A 19,013-nucleotide genomic window follows, 5' to 3' on the forward strand; every position below is an offset into this window, starting at 1 on the left:
GTCCAATTTCATGGCGGAAGCCGATCTTGAAAATACAGTGGATCAACCGCAGATCCTGAAGATCGGGACATAATTAACTTAATTAATTGAGCATTATTTTTTAATTATATTCATAATTTTATATAGTAATGATCATTAATCCAGGACGCATGTTTGACCCGACAATTTAAAATATACTCTTAATGACACGTTCAGTTTTTCTTTAATTTGGTGGCATTCCATAAGGTCGGCCAGCTCCATTTCACAGGCGTCATTTCCGAGGGCAAAATGCTCATTATGCTGTCAACCGTCAGCGCACCACTCACTTGTCTGTGATTTCAAACTCATTAGAAATCTTTTTGGCAGCTTCTATGCATAAATTTCATAAGATGTAGAAAACAGTTTTTTTCCCCCTTCACTCCCCAGTGGCCGGTACAAAATATGGAACAAATTAAGAGGAAAGAAGTTGATGAAATTCCATCTTTTGTTTAGATTTGCTAATTAGAGTGGCACATGTTCATTACATTACTTTCGGTGGCAGTTGTGTGTTGATTTTGAAAGCCTACAAAACAAAACAGTGCTAAGGCAATAACGTTACAGTAATTCTGTAGAGGCTAGCAAGTACTTCTGTTTCCACAGCATACTTCTACGACTGCAATTGGCCTGATCTTTGGACTTTTTTTCCCCCCCTTTGGATGAGTGGACAAGTGGTTAGCAAGCAGGCTACACAGCTAGGTTTGATTCCCCCCTCGGGCATCTCTATGCCGGGTACTCTGGCTTCCTCCCACATTCCAAAAACATGCTAGGTTAATTAGCGACTCCAAATTGTAGATTGGTATGAATGTGAGTGTGAATGGTTGTTTGTCTATATGTGCCCTGTGATTGGCTGGCGACCAGTCCAGGGTGTACCTCGCCTCTCGCTCAAAGACAGCTGGGATAGGCTCTAGCATGACCCTTGTGAGGCATAGAAAATGGTTGATTTTGGCCAACAGTTTAAGTACCGAATTCCAGGTGAATTCAAGACTCAAAAGTGAGTCACAGAGCCATTTTCGATTAATGAATTGAAATGTCTGTGAATCCACGGCCTCACAGCTAGGACACCTGAGTTCAATTCCACTCTCGGCCATCTCTGTGTGGAGTTTGCTTGTTCTCCCTGTGCATGCATGGGTTTTCTCCGGGTACTCCGGTTTCCTCCCACATTCCAAAAACATGCTAGGTTAATTGGCGACTTCAAATTGTCCATAGGTATGAATGTGAGTGTGAATGGTTGTTTGTCTATATGTGCCCTGTGATTGGCTGGTGACCAGTCCAGGAAGAGAATACAGCTGGGATAGGCTCCAGCACACCTGCTACCCTCGTGAGGATAAGCGGTAGAAAATGAATGAATGTCTGTGAATGCACCTCACATTCTTGTCTGAACTCCCTCAGGCCACACTTTGGACATTTTGGAATTCTCAAATCATTTTTTTGTGTGTGTTTCAGTAACCTTGACCGTCGACTATCAAATAAAAATTATCCATGAACTTGTTTTGGATGAATTTAAAGCCAAAGTTTCACTGTGATACTGACATTAATGGGCCAGACCACCCAAAAACAAAGGCTGGGATTGTGAATCATAAAAGGCAGTTTCACATTAAAACAATAGCACCTAGAAGGCTGCATACCTCCCCAAAACCCAAAAGCCAGAGTAAAATATGTCGTTTTTGTGAAATGAAATGGATTTAGCACAAACTTGTGCAATTCATTCCGTGGTGGATAAACTACACCCTAACACCAATTTTGTCAGACATTGCTTCATCTTGCAGACAGACAAAGCAAAAAAAAAAAAAAACAAACAAAAAAGTTGGCAAACACAATAGTTCTGTCACAACTTTCTTGGCAGGGAAAAATAATGACAAAATCAGCCGACCTCTAAAGTAGCATTATGTAAATATTGTTTTTTTTTTTTTAATAAGGCAATTTTTGCTGTATGAAACTGTGACTGGAATGTGAGATTCACTTTAGTGCTTTGAATTTGCGCCCAGGAGTTTCATATTATAATGTCAATCACTGTAAAATAGCCGTTTATTCATCAAGAAAAATAACAAAACCATATTGATTAACTGACAGCCGTTTGCTGCTCCCGTGACGCCCCCCCGCCCCCCCCAGTTAGTTTCAGAGCTTTACATCAGAAAGATTAAGCCTAACTCCCCAGTGGCTGTCTGTAAGTCTGTGGAGTCAAGTGTGTGAAGTATGTTTTTGGGTGTGCCTCCATGCATAAACCCATGCACCCCATAGAATCCGGCCGAGCAACAACAAACACTTTGAACGTGTGATGGTTCTCCCTGGACTGCCCCCCCTACTCATTCGGCACCTGAACCTACTTCACACCTGATGCCTACACATGAAGAGGAAATACTATGGTTACTTATGTAACCCATCTGGAGCCACACAGGCCTGTAAGCTAAGTGTAAATTAAAACTTATTAGAAACATGGACACATGAATTTGGAGATAATTAAAATCCTTTTTAGAAATTAACTACTGAGTGCTTTTTTTTCCTTAGACCTTTTCCTACGTAGCTATGGCACTGATCTACTGTTATTCATCAAAAGTGCTACCAGCTGATTGGTTTGTCACAAGCATCTCTCCTTGAGCTTTCATTCTTCTTGGTTCCTGCCCTTAATGTGAGATTTTCCTTCAGCAAACATACAAAGCAAATATACATGCATGCCAAGCATTGCTACAGAAAAAGAGGAGCTCAGGTAATTCACGCTGGTGTTTATTTGAAGAGGAGGTAGCCTTGAGGAGGCCATTAAAGGCAGAGAGTAAACAATGTAAGAGGCGTACAGAGAAGGAACATCGGGGCTTTGGCTGCACCTTTTCATGTGGAAAACCGTAATTGTTGAAGAATAAGCATGATCTAATCTCTGCCTCAAGTCTTGTGAGACCATCTGGAAACACTGACACGTTGAGGGAAGGGCTGGTAAAACCACCATCACCATGGTGGGGCACCCATGTCACCATAGGACTGTTAACACAAGTGAAAGAAAGGTTTTTGCCAGGAACGGTTGCTGTTTTTAATACTATTTGAAGAATGGATAGTGGTTCTTTGTGTCAGAACACTATAAACAGATTTGAGTCAGGACACTATAGACAGATTCCAGACCAGAGAATCATTTCATTGTCTTTACTGTTTGGTTCATTTGTTCATAGAACACACACAGACGCACAACTATTTCTTCAACTGCAAAATAACCCACCGTGATGCCAAAGAAAGTGCTAGAACTTTAACAAAGAAGGTGAAAAGTATTCAAGAACGACTTCATTGCGAAACACAAAGTTAGCGTCTGTTTTAATAGGACTGTAATGTAAATGTTCTGAGTTAACACAGGCTGTTAAAGGGAGATGCAGTTCAGTAAAAGTTTTGTTAAATTTTCATTTGCCCCTTCCATTCATCATTTATTTTTATTTCACATTGTTTTACCATGTAAACATACAGCTATTCTCTATAAAGCGTGTTTTTTGTTCATATTTGTGGATGAATTCAATTGATATTATTTTGGATGGCGAAAAACCGCTCCAGTTTTCATATGTTTCAGTTTTTGTTGGGCTTTTTGGTAAGGATTTATGACAAAAACGATTGTGGGGAGCAGTAGCTTCTGCAATCAGCGGTGTGAGCTGAGAAAAAAGACAGTTGATGACCGATATGTTGTATATAGGATGGGAATGCCAGTGGAAAATAATAAACAAAAAATGATGACGGTTCCAATTGAACTGAATTGGAGAGAAAAGAAAATAATGGTCTATCTGCATTTTTTAGTAATGGTTTCCTGCTCTGTGTGTGCTTCGGTTGTGTCATTGTTTTGATACTCAATTTTTCCAACAGTATGATCATAACATTACCTGTTGCTCTTGGACGGGAACAAATACGTGCTTTATAAAACCACATTGTTCTCAACGACTGTCCTGAAAACAAAATACATTTCCGATTTCACTTGTAACGGTGGTCACCCGCACAACCCGACCTTACATCCTCTAGGGCTGGGGTCTTTATTTATTAAAATAATTTATTAAAAACCAAAAAAATTAAAAAACTTTGCTTTGGTTCCAATTTTCTACAAGAAAAGCTCTGATAAAACATTCCACTGTTCTCAAATATCTTAATTTTTATTTTTCTTCACAAAATAAGATGAAAAATAAATAAATCAAGAATAAAGAAAATCAATCAGTAATAAATATAATAATAATAATAATACGGCAAATAATAAAAACTTAAGAAACCACATATAGTTGGTGGGTAGACAAATTATTTTTTTCAGATTAAAATGAACAAAGCATTATTAGAGCCCTGTAGACATGACAAAACACCACTATAGTCACATTTATACTCTTTTTTTACTTTATCTTTATACTCTTTTTTTATACTTTTTATTTACAACTTATTGCGCAACTGCAGGGTCTTGAGACACATGCTAACTCGCAAACTAGAGCGCTAGCGACCTAAACGGTAGCCTTCAAGTTATTTCCTTTAAACTTAAATAGCCAAAACTTTACCACTTCCACACGGATAGGGAGGATAACTATTAACAGTTATTTAACCTTTAACATGAACATTAATCAAACGTAATAATTTTTTCTGGGTACATGATACCATACAGCATCCATATCAAACTTGCGCGGGCCGCACTAACATTAAACTTTCATATCAAGGCGGGGGCCTCAAACTAGTGTCCTGCGGGCCACGTGTTTGAGACCCCTGCTCTAGGGGCTTGAACCCGGGTCCACTGATCGCCCACTTAATGACAGGTGAGCAGTGCTATGCAACGATCGAAAAGACGATTCATTTGACCAACGTCCTTGAACTTCGCCACGCCAGCTGGCATTGGTTACTGTTTTTGTAGAGTACAATCTTCAGTACCAGCTCTGGAAAAAACAGTTTAGCACCAGGTTTACATTGGTAGAAAGGGGATGTAGACTACTGAATTAGAGCAACCTGGCTTCATTTTACGTGTAGATTGTTATCGGAGCACTAGGATGCCTCGACTTGTTCTTGTCAAGGCCACGTTTCTGTGCTTTTTACTTTCTCCGTGGTTCTGACTGCAAAGCGTGTTCACAGCAAAGACATCAGGAATGGAGTCCCCCCCCCCCGCTATGGTCCTAAGTGGTTTTTCCTCCGACGTGACCTAAACAAACTTGCTAATGTGATTACGACAAAGCCAATGTTTCTGTTTTGGATGCATGCTTTGAAAATTTCCCCCATCTTCTGATAGACTAAAAGATTTTGTGTTGGACCGACATTCCAACTACACAATCCTGGCAGTCATGCAGGGAAATCCTTGTGCAAAGAACCACAATTATCTCAGTAAACTAAAATCTGCTGCCGTTTCTGTCTTTGTAACAGTCTTACCCTAATTATGAATATATTATTGCAATACTACTATTAGTTTTAGTTTCAGCAGTTTGATAATTGGCCCCAGGCACAAACCGGTGTTGAATTCCTTTTGCAATACCTCATCATTACAATACTGTACCTTGTCTTTTTGCCAACTAGCTTGCTCGATTGAGATTGACTTATGAAGGCTAACCTTTGCCAAAGTTGTCGTCCCGCTGAAACAAATTTCCAAAAAACTGTAATCATCGTCCGTACTTCTTTTATATCCTAATGCTGAACAGGGACTACATAAAGTTTGTTCACGAAATAAAGCTCTTCTATCCGCCTCTCTTTCCATTTGACTGTGCTCTCAGTGGATCCGTCCTGGCTAGACCTCTAAACAGAAACAGCTTAAGTACAGACTCTCTTTTGTGGTCGGGCTTTCCTTTTTTTTTCTCTCTCTCTTGCTTAAAAGGTGTTTGTAAAAATGATCAGGGGTTTTCTTTCCTGGATTTGAGTGCGTCCATCACTTCACCACTACCTGGTTTCTTTGTTCGGGTCGGGCGTGTTGTTTTTGTTGTTTTTACCCTGCAGGCTATTTTTCTTGGAATTTGACTGGATTGTCTCTAGGGCATCTTTCATTAAGAGCGATAATAATGTTCATCCTGTCACATTGGTGCCTGTTGTTTTCAAATAGTTTCTATTTATTTTTATTTCTATCGACTTGAGAAAGGTTAATGCTTCATCCGAGACTGGTGGGAAGTCATAAAAGTTCTGTCTGAGACATGCAGCAGGTTCCCAAGCATGCCAGAAGTGGGTATTTGTTTTATGAACAGACCACTGCATTGCTTAGTTATCACTGTCTATTTCATAGGAGAAGATCCTTTCACATATTTCATATTTTGCAGATACCATCTTTATCCTAAGTGATTTTAGTGGAAAAGCATGGAGGAGTGTAACATGTAGAAGGTTATGCATGTCCAAGAAAACATATTTCATTCATTCATTTTCTACCGCTTTTCCTCATGAGGGTCGGGGGAGCCTATCCGAGCTGTCTTCGGGTCGCCAGCCAATCACAGGGCACATATAAACAAACAACCATTCACACTCACATTCATACCTATGGACAATTTGGAGTCGCCAATTAACCTAGCATGTAGAATGTGGGAGGAAACCGGAGTACCCGGAGAAAACCCGGAGAACATGCAAACTCCACACAGAGATGGCCGAGGGTGGAATTGAACCCTAGTCTTCTAGCTGTGAGGTCTGCACGCTAACCACTCGACCGCGCTGTGCAGGCCAGAAAAAAATTTTCATGGATAAAACTTGTTAGTATTATACAATTTCTGGCAATGGAGACAAACTGCGGAAGACGTGCTCCAAATCCACAGCATACATTGGTCGCCTGTTGAGTGCTGCTGTGTGGTAAGCATAATGTCCTTAACATGTGTCTATGCTGAGCGTAATAGTCCATGGTTAACTTGCCCGTTGACAGAACAGTACAGATGTGTTCCGCACAAACACACTCGCACACGCCACCATTCAGTCGGCCATGTGTTCTCTAAGCCTGTCATTAAGAAGAAGCCTTGATGTGGTCGCTGGGTGGCACAGTTCTGTTTTATGACGACTTTCACTCTCACTACCACTACAATGCCTCCTCTTTACTCTCCTGCGTGTGTACCCTTCCCTGGATCCTTTATTTGTAATCCACCACACATACCTTTTTATTGCTGTTTTTTAGTGTAAACCTCCTTGATTCATTTGCAATGCAAATGAAATATACTGGAGTGGGTTCAGTTAAGGCCTTTCTCAGTCCTAAGTGTGCTGTTATAGTTTCCTGTCACTGGTGTTATTGCCTTTGTCAATCTTGTCAACCTTCAACATCATTGCATATAGTCCGTTACTATTTGACTGACATTTAGAGATTGGAAATTTGCGAGCATCCAATTCAGTGCGGCGATGTGTGATCATTTAAGAACCCAAAGTGTGCAGCGGGAGATAAATACTGCAACAGTCACTGCTTACATGGGCTGGAATTAACAAGTTCTTTGGGTTCTTGGGCCTTGCGGCGCTGCTGGATGCATGAGGGGAAGCAACAGAAGAACTCCAGGCAGCAACAGGTAAATCCTGTTTAGATCAGGCCCAAGGCGATACCTGTTTTGTAATTTGGGTATGAGCACCCTTCCCTCTCTTGTCAACTCTTCTTCAAGCAACTTCATGTCTTGGGGTTCCTTGCCAGATGCTCACTGCATGTTTATTTAGTGTAAAACTCTGCACCGCTTCACCTCCATTATCTTGCTGTGCAGCAAGCAAGGTCAGTTGTGAAAGTCAAGGTGACAGTGACACTGTTATGCCAACATGAAGTCACAGACGCTGCCCTTACAGACAATGAACTGTGTTTGGGTAAGAGATAGGATGCGCTACCTAAAGGTAAAGGTACTTGTTTTATTTGGTCGAGATGTGGGTGCAGTTGGAGGCCAAAGGAATGAGATTCCCTTTGTCCTGGACCAGGAAGTTTACATTAATTCATAAGTAGTTGTTAACACATAGTACCCTATTTTACAGACTATATTGTATGTCCCCCAAATTTGTTAAAAAAAACCACATCTCAATCAGTATGTCAGTAATAATTTTTAATGATAATACAGATAAAATGTACAGTACAGGTAGCACTCTAAGAAAGCCTTTATGCTTCACTCGTGTTTTTTTTTTGTCAAAGTCGAAATTTCACTTTGTTTGGCAGTCCTTGAATGCACCATTGTGTCTGTGTGTGTGTGCTGTGAGATGCAAGTTTGGCTGCAGAGGCACTAACCTCGACAGTCAATCCGGCTTGAAAACCTATGAGAGAGACAGAGAAGCAGCCAAAACGTACTACTCCTATTTTGTGTGGAAGTGGTATGTTTTTGTCTTCTCACTTTGTCCTTCTTCCCTACTATTTCAAACCTATTTGTAAGTTTAAAATAAGCAAATTGGAGGATAGCTAGTTAGCGTAATGGATTGGCATTGTTAAAGCAACGGATGTGTCACTTCAGCCTGCGCAGAAACTGATGTAAACAAAACTAACAGTGTTGTTGGAGTGTATTTCTATGTATGGCAGATTAATGTTAGACTGGCTGTCCGATATATCAATCAAGTGACGAAACGTCAAAGTGCGGATAGGCTGATGAGCCATGTTGAGTTAGAACTTTCCTAATGCTAACAGTGAGTTATTTTGTCTTGTTTTTGCTTATCATGTCTACTTTATTAGGTAATACGAGTAAAGGAGGACTGTAGGGGTGTTATTTAAAGTATCCAGGGCTCTAATGTTAAAAATGCTCGAGAGTGTTATAATATTGAATATTGAGTCCTGCCTTTTCGCTAGGGAATTTCACCTAGCGCAATAAGGACTGGAACCAATGAACCATGTTTAATGAGGAAACTCCACTTGCAAAATATGCTTTCTATTATATTAAAGGCCTCAAAACGGTGATTTAGTAGCTGGAAAAATAATAATAGCAAAGCACAATAATTTCAAGTCCCTTTACCACAAAGCTAGATTTTTTCCTTTAAATTTATTTAATTGCTTACCGCATATAGACTCACATTGGGTGAATTATTCCTAAGGTATTTACACCACATATGTGAGCTGTGTTTAATCTTTTAAGGCAACCCGTTCTTTTACGTGTCCCTGCAGCATTGGGCCTGGTCTCCTATGGATATTATCCCATGCACTGTTGTTTGAAGTGAGTGTATATATATATATTAAAAATAATTATCAGTCTAGTCAAGTCAATTTTATTCATATCAAACACAAACAAAACAGCTCTTATCTCGGGGCACTCTGCACGTTGTAAAGGTTAGGAATTAGGCTGTCGTACATACATACATTGAGAATACCAACATTATACTTATTTACACTTTAATGGCATGATATGTTCCAGTAAATGGTGGCTTTTCATTACTGTTATGGAATGTTAAATGCTGGTGAGTGTTTGAATATTAATGGATTATTTTACATTTTAACTGATCAATACAAACAATTTGGAAATCCGAGTTCAACTTAGGAGGTTCCACTGTACTTTCAAGGACTTATTATATGACCCGGTGTATGAGGGGAACCGATGTTTATGATGTTCCAGCTGCACTGTTTCTTTGTTCTCTTTTCCATTACATGCATTTAGAAAGGAGCCAAAGACCAATAGGATTCCAGCTTTCTTTCTCTATCCATCTGTTCTCCTGGTGAGAGTATAACTTACAGTAGTGTGGAGGGTCTCTTGAGGTCAGGGAACAAAAATCACAAAGACATGTGGAATGCTGAATGTTGGCCAATGCAAACAGTCAGGCCTGGATCTCCATCCATGCAGTTCAGTAACCATCAGCCAGCCCACCTCCATCCCATTGCTTGGTAAATGTGACATAGGGAGCAGATCAACTCATCAAACTCTAGCATTGTTACCGGTAGGTGCTTCATGTTCATGTTCATTTTCAAAGACGTTGCATCACAAAAGGCGGAAACCCTTCCAGCCTGGTCATGCCTCTACCTTTTTAGAGGGTAAATACTACAGATCAACAATCCCTCAGACTAGAGCTCTCCTATCTAGTCAGACGAGAGCTGTCTTGCCTACTAGTCTTTCAGCATGAACCAAAGGAGCCTGCTCCGATAAGACAACCTGAACAGTTCAGTTGCATCATTTTGCTACGTAGATCAAACAAGGGTAGTCATCGTTAGTTCAACATTAAATTTTTACACGTAAGTTGACATCATCTACAAAAGTAAATGGACTTTTGAATGTACAAACAAGGACTACTCTTGTTTGATCTGTGCGATAATATGATGAAAAAGTTGCCTTACTATTTCTCACTAGATAAAAAACAATATGTTTTATTCATGGTGAGCCACTTAAGTCACCTATGTTGACCATGTGTTGGTCTAATATATAAACATTGTGTTAGCTAAGAGCTAACCACTAATGTTAAGTAGAGGGGAAGAAAACACATATCTGCTTACATTAATTTACAAATTTCAGCTTAAATTTACACTTCAATCAAATATTTTCAAACAGTTTAGTTTCACAGACCTTTGAACCTAATACTCCAAAAATTAAAACTGTTTTTTTCCTCATAATATTACGACTTTTTAGTCTTTTATGCTACTAAAATAAATTACTTTTTCCTGGGCTTGTGATTAATGATGTAGTCACAGATACAATTCAGTATCAATGTAAGATATTTTCCATGACACCCTTATTTTTTTTGCACAATTAAACAAAATGTGGCAAAGAGCATTTGTATTTTTAAGACCGGAAATGTGTTCATATTGAAGAATTGAAGAGTCAAAATAACACTCATCACTCACTTGAGTTGCGGACACACACAGCCTCACCAGCATGCTCTGCTAAACTAAGATACCCCTGCTAGCTTCCATTCACACGCCGTAAAAGAGTAGTATCAAGTTTTTTGCCAACTTTCGCCGGTGTTTAGTTCAGGAGGGGACAGATTAGTGTTTCTGATGAGATTCTGCCACATTTGAGTGGTCCGCCTGGGTAATATTTCTCCAAACGAATGTTCCTTCTCCTCTCAATGACATGACTTTTTGCAAAATTTTGCGTTTTACAATAAATTTTGTTTTTATTGGCCAATTAAGGTGGAAATCATAAGCCCTGTGGACTTCAGAATGCGTGGAGATGCAATTACTCGTGCATCAGATTTATGTTCTTCAGAACATGATAAATCGCTCTTTGGTGCTCAATCAGAAGTATTACCAGTCTTACCAACCAAGGGGCAGCTTCTGAGGCTTGGTTTCTCTCCTTGGCACACATCCCCAACAATGGAAAGCTTTTGGGATATCCAAATCTCCACAAAATGAAGGCAGCAGTTAGGGTTACACTTGCAGAGCAAAGAAAAAAAGAGAAAACAAACACAGCGGGATTGTTGAATTATGGGTAAAGACAGCTGAGACTGACCAGGTTTGGCCTACGTAGTGCAGTGGGGGGGCTTATTGAAAAACAAGAAGTCTATGACTCAGTCTCAAGGCTGTCGACTGTCTTACCCCAGAAAAACACACGGCGGTTCGACAATAAAAGAGAACACCTTAAAAAACATAAAACTCTAGGGTTCAATATGGTCATGCAAATGTTCTATGTGTCCTCACTGCTATTGCCAAGAAGACGGGAGGCGGGGGGTCTGCGGTGGGAGATCTCTCCTCACATTTGCTATCAATTTAGGACACTGAAAATAAGCACCAGGTTTCACTGGAACCGTGTGGAACACCAGGAATGTTTTTCTGTATTAAAATTGGAGGGGAGGGCTAGGAGGAAAGTGAGAGAAAAACGCTGCATGGCGAGGGAAAGTAATTACAAAATTCGAGACGAGGCAAAAGACATTGCGGTTCAATAAAAGCACCTTGGGTCCAGATGTGACGGCGTCAAGTCGTGAGGTGAATCAGAGGCGGTGTTGGAGACATGGTGTGATCCATTGGACCAGGGATGGGCTATACAATCTACTCCCTTTACGCAATGAATAAGGGATGTGTGATTTACACAATGAAGTAGTAACTATAAAATACTGAAAAACACAAAAAAACAACCAAAAAAGAGCCTCAAGAAGGACCAAGTCTGTCATTGGCACCCTGTTGGACAGCCTTAGATCTGCGGAAGAGCAAAGGACACAGAGGAGGGTCCTTTCTATCATGGACAACAAGCATCATCCAGTGCACAGCATCAGCTCCCAACAGAAGAGCAGTTTCAGTGGCAGATTACTATCACTGCCCTGAAAAATCAGGAAGAACAGAGTCCGTCATTGACACCCAGCTGGACAGCCTTAGATCTGCGGAAGAGCAAAGGATACAGATGAGGCTCCTTTCCATCATGGACAACCAGAATCATCTCCCAACAGACGTGCAGTTTCAGTGGCACATTACTATCACTGCCCTGAAAAATGAAGAAGGACCGAGTCTGTCATTGGCACCCAGCTGGATAGTCTTAGATCTGTGGAAGAGCAAAGGACACAGATGAGGCTCCTTTCCATCATGGACAAACAGCATCATTTCCCAACCGAAGAGCAGTTTCAGTGGCAGATTTCCCTGAAAATTCAAGGAGGAGGACTAGGTCTGTCATTGACACCCAGCTGGACAGCCTTACATCTGTGGAAGGACACAGATGAGGCTCCTTTCCATCATGGTCAACCAGCATCTTCTCGTGCACAGTATCATCTCCCAGCAGACAAAAAGTTTCAGTGGCAGATTACTATCACTGCCCTAAAAAATCCTGCTGATACTGATGTTAATATAGATGAACAATCATTGATGTCAGACGCCTGATCTTTCTTTGCACTGCAGTGTGTCGGCTCCATTTAAGTCTGTGCTGGTGTCAGTGGGCCTGATGGAGACCAGAGACTCCCTCAGGGCTCTGACTCGGCAGAGCGGATGAGGAAGATTTTTCTTTTGAGAAGGAAATCAATACTGGAGCAGAGACATTCCCCGTTTCTGTCGCATTTAAACTGTTGAAATGTTGCCGCTTCGCCGCACCGAAGAGTGAAGAGAAGTCTGTCATCCAGCAGTGTTGGATAAACAAAACGGGTTTTGAGAAAGGCAGATAAATATACAGTCAGTGAGGAGTTTGTATACATGAGGTTGTGGGATGCAAGAGACTCGGATGGAGCGGTTGACCCTCGAGCAAATCCGACTCTTCCCACCATCTAAGCGCTCCGCTTATTGCTGATAGAACCAATTGAACAGTAGAGTAGAAACTAGGAGAGAGTTAAAGAGCGAGTGGGCTAAAGCCGAGAAGGGGGGGCAGGAGACAGACCAGATGTGTCTTTTGTTTGGATTTGAACGGAGCGGAAAGGAGGGGTGCAGGAGTTAGGAGGCAAAAGAGAGAGGGAAAGCAAGTGATTTTTTTTTGGAGGGCGGTAGGTTCTACTGTAATGAAACCAAGCATTCATAGCAGAATACCTTATATGCCATGTAGTGTGTTATTATCATTATACTAATTGCTGCAAAAAAGGGGGAGATGGGCTGAATTCTGAATATTTGTTCGGCTCATTGACTCCAGAATTCATTCCACCCGCCATTATAGATGACCAGGATGAGTTTCACTCTTGTACTGATAAAGCTTGAGGCCCAGTTTGACTTAAAAATGACCAGCAGGTCACCATAACACAGCATTCCTTTACATTCTCTTACAGTGCTAATTATTTCAATGATTAAAATTGGAGGCCATTTCTGTGTTTTGCTGCAAAAGTATAGTCAGGCTCTCGGCAGCTTGTGTCAATATTTCACACAGTATGCATGTGTTCAATGTATGCGTAGAGCTTTGAGTCGATGAATGCGATGACAGTTCCAGCATGTGCGATGGTGAACTCACACGTGGACACGAGCACGGCTCAATCTGCCGAGTGCTGGGCCCAAAATCAAATCATTCCCCCGATATTGGGGAATGTTGACAGTTGTGATCAACAGTATGTTCAGCAATTGTTTGCAAAATATTAGCACCACATTGCCAATCACATTGTAGGTTTTAAGTTAATGTCGTTTTTTTTCATTACTGATGAACTTCTAAGGCCACGCCCACACACTCACACAGCATTTTTTGCATGATCAAATTTGTTTAATCATTTTTCAATATTTTGGTCCTCATCCAAGTACACAAATATACTTAGGCTAATGCAACCCTTCATATTTAAAAGCATATTTTTAAATATCCTTGCACATCTAACCCCTAACAACAAATAAAAAAAACTGCTGTGAAAATATTATATACAGTCATCCATTTATGATGGTTAATTGGTACATTTACATGAAGTAGGATTCAATATTATTCATAAACTGAATATTTTCGTAGTTTAGTGCATGGAAGACTTGTTTAACAATTATTAGAGCCCTTTGTAGACATGAAGTAACACCCTTACAGTCACCTTTACACTTATTATTCTTACTCCCTCATTCTATCACCGCTTTCCAAAAATCAATGATCGCTGTTTTGCGGTTGGGAGTCCATTTTTTGTCAGAAATATTGAAATATTTCTGGTCACTAGGTGTCAGTAATGACATAAAACATTGATGATACATGATATTACATTGCATTACATTAGTCGGCTATGGCATGTCTGACATGATACAGTGGGAAAAACGGGTCTTCCATTCTGTGTGGAAGTGGTAATTTTTTGGCTTCTTTGTTCTTCTTCCCCATTCTGTTTGAAACACTTGGAAGTTTACAATAAATACATTTGAGGCTCACTAGTTAGCTTGGTAGCATGTTATGCTAAAAGCCGTGACTCTCCCTTATGTCCCTTGGAGTGATCCCGTAGCCTATGCAGTGAAGTGTAGCCTGTGCATTAGCAGTGTGTTTGCCGCTCCCTAGTTTTTAACTCAACTTGAGGGCCAGTATGATGTCATTCCTGGGCTGGATTTGGCCCATGTGCCGCCAGTTGATTAACATTATGTTACATACCGTATCATATACAAGTACAAGTAAAGGTTATATTATAATGAGGTTTTCTATGATCATGCTTTTCTATTGTATTTGTTTTTCCCCAATCATGCACTGCCAGGTAGCATCCTTGCCAGCGTAAATACACTTGGATTAATCACCGAGAATTAAAATACATGATAGTGCCAGTCTAAGAGTGGAATGAAATCTTCTTTAGAGCAGTTGCTACCTTGTTTCTGCTCCGCGAGCCAGAAGAAACCCAGGAAGACTCTGGTTTGGCTATGTTGGCCTGCTTAGACAGCCAAAATAAATGAGAAACCCTCCTTCCAACCTCAGTCTTGGAAGTGTACGCTAGTGTGGTAGGAGACTAATGTTTGAAGGGAATTCCTGTATGTGGAGTGGAGCGCTCCTGCAACACTTACTGTGCATTATGTTAAACTGTATATTTACACAGGGTGAATGGGTGCTTCATCATGATGATTGATCACAGATTCCTGTCAACTGTCAGGTGGTTTTTATGTAGGTTAGTAATGGTGGGGCAGCTTTGACAAGACGTGGAGCGAAATCAACTGTGTTGCACCAAGACTGGCCGGGGCTTTGCTTTGTCACTGAAGGTTGACAGCTCACGGATGATATCGCATTTCCTCATGCTGGCATGTCCCCCGCATCGCCACCTCCTACCGCCCGGCCCACTCAGGCCAATCAGACCACACACGTGAAGGCAAAGACAGTGACGCGCGGGTCTGTTGTTTGACATCCAACTCTCTCTGGGGTAACGATGAGGAAAGACGAGTGTTTTGGAAAACTGTGAAGTGTCTTTGTGTGGGTCTGTGAGAATCGTTGCCACACTGTATTCAGACTCCCATCCAAAAGCAGAGAAAATGAAACAGGAGGGACAAAAGGGGTAATTAGGTCAATTAAAGTAATGAAAGTGGCTCGCAGGGATTAAACCTGTAAATCCCAGTAAGTCAGTGGGTCAGTCATTTGTTAGAAAACTAATACAAAATTAACTTTGTGATAATGAAAGCACATGGAACAGTTTTTGTCCTCTGGTCACTTGATGGCGATGGGGTGGTGGTGTCATCGTTTTTCCCATTGTGGAAGATTATTTTGAGACATTATATTTTATTCCTATTATGAATTAGGTCAGTTATCATTATTTATTACTGTAAGAACGGCCATTACATGAATCCATGACCCTAGACTACCGTGTGTATAGCACACTTGGGCACTCACACTTTCCAAACGTACCAGACTTTTAAGTGTAAAGAGGCCCCAGGCACATAGCGACCGACCTGGTGTGACTACACCCTGACTGCAAACTTTTAATTACCGGGACTTCATATATAAAATGGAGGAAACAAAGTACTGAGCACTGATGACAGCTGAGATGACTCCTTGCTGTTTTGTTCCCTTGTGCTTGCTGTGCCACCGGGTGGGGGGGCTCCCATGCAGGGTGCATTTGAAGTGGCTTTAGGGAGGCCCTGGAGCGTGCCGAAAGGTCAGAGGTTATAACAACTGAGCACACCCCCCCCCCCTAAACCCTACCCACTCCCTCCTGTCAGGATTGCAGATCGCTTCCAGATCTCACTGACACATTTGACAAAAATAAATCAAATGTGCTCTTCTAAGCCTGTTTTCACTGACCCCCCCCCCCCCCCCCCCCCGACTTAAAAATGTCATATGAATGTACATGACATTGTATATGCACGTGCACGCTCTCCCCAGGAACCTAAACTGTCTTATGAGATCTCTTACAAAGCTGTATCTAAAGCCTCATTTTGCCACTAGAGGTATTATATGGCTGCTATTGCTTACAATAGTTAGGATGGTAATGGTAATATATTAATGATCACTGTTGCAGAGTCATCAAAAACTGCCAGGCAGCTAATAAATATAAAAATATGATGGATAAAACCGAGGTGAAAACATGATTAAAAATATTTTATCTAAAAATATATATTTCCAAAGATAGGGTCGTCTTATATTCACAGGGGTCTTACATTCAGGTCAATATGTTAAGTAAGTCAAAACATTAATTAATTCATTTTCGTTTATCCTCACAAGGAGGGGTGCTGGAGCCTATCCCAGCTGTCTTCAGGTCAATCACATATAGACAAACAACCACTCACACTCACATTCATACCTATGGACAATTTGGTGTCACCAATTAACCTAGCATGTTTTTGGAATGTGGGAGGAAACCGGAGTACCCGGAGAAAACCCACGCATGCACGGGGAGAACATGCAAACTCCACACAGAGATGCCCGAGGGTGGAATTGAACTCGGGTCTCTTAGCTCAAATCAAACAATACAATGAAATTGTTTGGAATTATTTATGTGAAAACATTAAGTTCATTGTTTGACTGATATACAGATGTACCTTAGTTTGCCTACTTTTTGGTTTTCATAAAAAATTGCCTGCAGTTTGTGTACATTTCCTGGTTAGAATACAATATTTGACCTGTTATTAATACTTATGTGAGTCCAACTGTATTTGTAATATATTTTCAACATGGAACAGTATCTATGACATCATCAGCAGTTGACTCTGTAGTTCTTTTCTAACTAACACAGTTGCACCACAAGTCACACTTTTTTTGGCTGCAAAATAACCCACAACGAAGCCAAAAATAAGTTGCCAGTAATTTGATATTGCTATTGAACTGAAAGAAATGACCTCAAGGACCTCAAACAATGCACAATGATGAGCGAATTCAAGAAACAAGCAGTTGATGTTTGCTAAATACAAGGATGAAGAGTCTTGAACCAGTCATGATGTGCTATATATATCACTATATTGACACTTACTATGGTACCCATTATGTCATTGGATGGTCATATCACCTCGTACTTCGGTACGTGACAAAAATAAACTATATTAGAAAAGCAGGAAGTGTACAAATGTAACAGTTACTGATTGTAAAAGTACCAGATGGAGGGGTAGGATTTAATAAGCTTTGCTTCTTCCTACTTCCTAGTACATGTGGAACTGTGAACTGATTATGTGATGCATTCAATTGTAATCTGATGCATGTTCAAATGAAATAAAACCATTACCATTACCATGACCAAATAACTTTGTCAACAATCAAGGTGAAAGTAACATTAACATGCCGTTTTGCATGTTAAACTATAAAGTGTATCTGAATGGATTAATGACGCTAACTGAGGTTCCACTTCATCGCGTGAATAAGCCGTGCTTTCTGTGTCTTCACCCCCCCTACCCCGTTTAAGCAGATTACATTGTATTGCATTTTATGGTGTGTGCACCTCATCAGCAACACAGGAGAATCTGTCAAACGGGCAGCAAGCTGTGAAATTATTGTGTCATTCACTTCACCTGTCAGACAAAAGAGGCAACAAAACGACTGATCCTTTCCCCGTCTTATTGAATCAGCGGCCTCATTCCTTTCTTTCCACTCTTCTGGAGATATTTGTCTGCGTTTCACTCAAGAACCCCTGCCGCCCTTGCCCCTCCTTCCCCGCTTAACATCTGTTTTTAGTGAGGACCAGTTAGGGAATGTCGGACTCTTAAAATTAATTAGCGTATTACCAAATGCTTGAGTGAGAGGAGGCCTCGTTAGAGTCCCTTTACTCTAACCCCCACTCCCCTTTTGCTTTACTAAGCCCCGGGATATTGAAGTCCCGGGAGACAGAGAGATGGTTTATCACAGGACCAATTAGAGTAGGAAGTGAGGTCACTGACCTTCTGTCAGGCCTCATCAGCTCCCGTGTCACCTCACAGGGGCCATGCCACCACATAGAGAGAAGGGGGTAGGGGTATTCTGACATGGTGGTGGTGTCAAAGACATGTCTTGTATTCATTCACTCCACATATTTAATACTTAGAGAAAGCCTCAGACAAGGAATTATGGTTAAGACTTGGGTGCCGGTGCTTTTTGGAGATTTAATAGAGTAGAAACAGTACAAGATCTCCTGTGATGATTGATGGAGTCGTAGCTAGTGTTTTGCAAGGGAAGGAAACTTTTGACTGAGGGTTCTTTTGCAGTCATTGCAGGTTCATTGAGGCTGGATTTACACATCTTTTATTTTCCAGTAAGAAAAGCATGCAGTATGCACGGTGGTCGAGTGGTTAGCGCGCAGACCTCACAGCTAGGAGACCAGGGTTTTGCATGTTCTCCCCTCCCACATTCCAAAAACATGCCAGGTTAATTGGTGATCGAGGGTCAAAGTGCACGGCAAATGCAGTTTTTAGTACTAATAAGAACATGGAGGGGCTGCACGGCGAAAGAGTGGTTAGCGCGCAGGCC

The 19,013-nt window shown here is 41.0% G+C and overlaps 1 protein-coding gene across 13 annotated transcripts in view; it reads left to right on the forward strand.

Annotated features, from left to right (window-relative positions):
* Window positions 1–19,013, forward strand: part of nfixb (nuclear factor I/Xb) — a 178,668-nt gene that overhangs the window by 70,081 nt on the left and 89,574 nt on the right. The window lies entirely within an intron of this gene.

Source organism: Doryrhamphus excisus, chromosome 15 (genome assembly GCF_030265055.1).
Source record: "Doryrhamphus excisus isolate RoL2022-K1 chromosome 15, RoL_Dexc_1.0, whole genome shotgun sequence".
Taxonomy (NCBI): Eukaryota; Metazoa; Chordata; class Actinopteri; order Syngnathiformes; family Syngnathidae; genus Doryrhamphus; species Doryrhamphus excisus.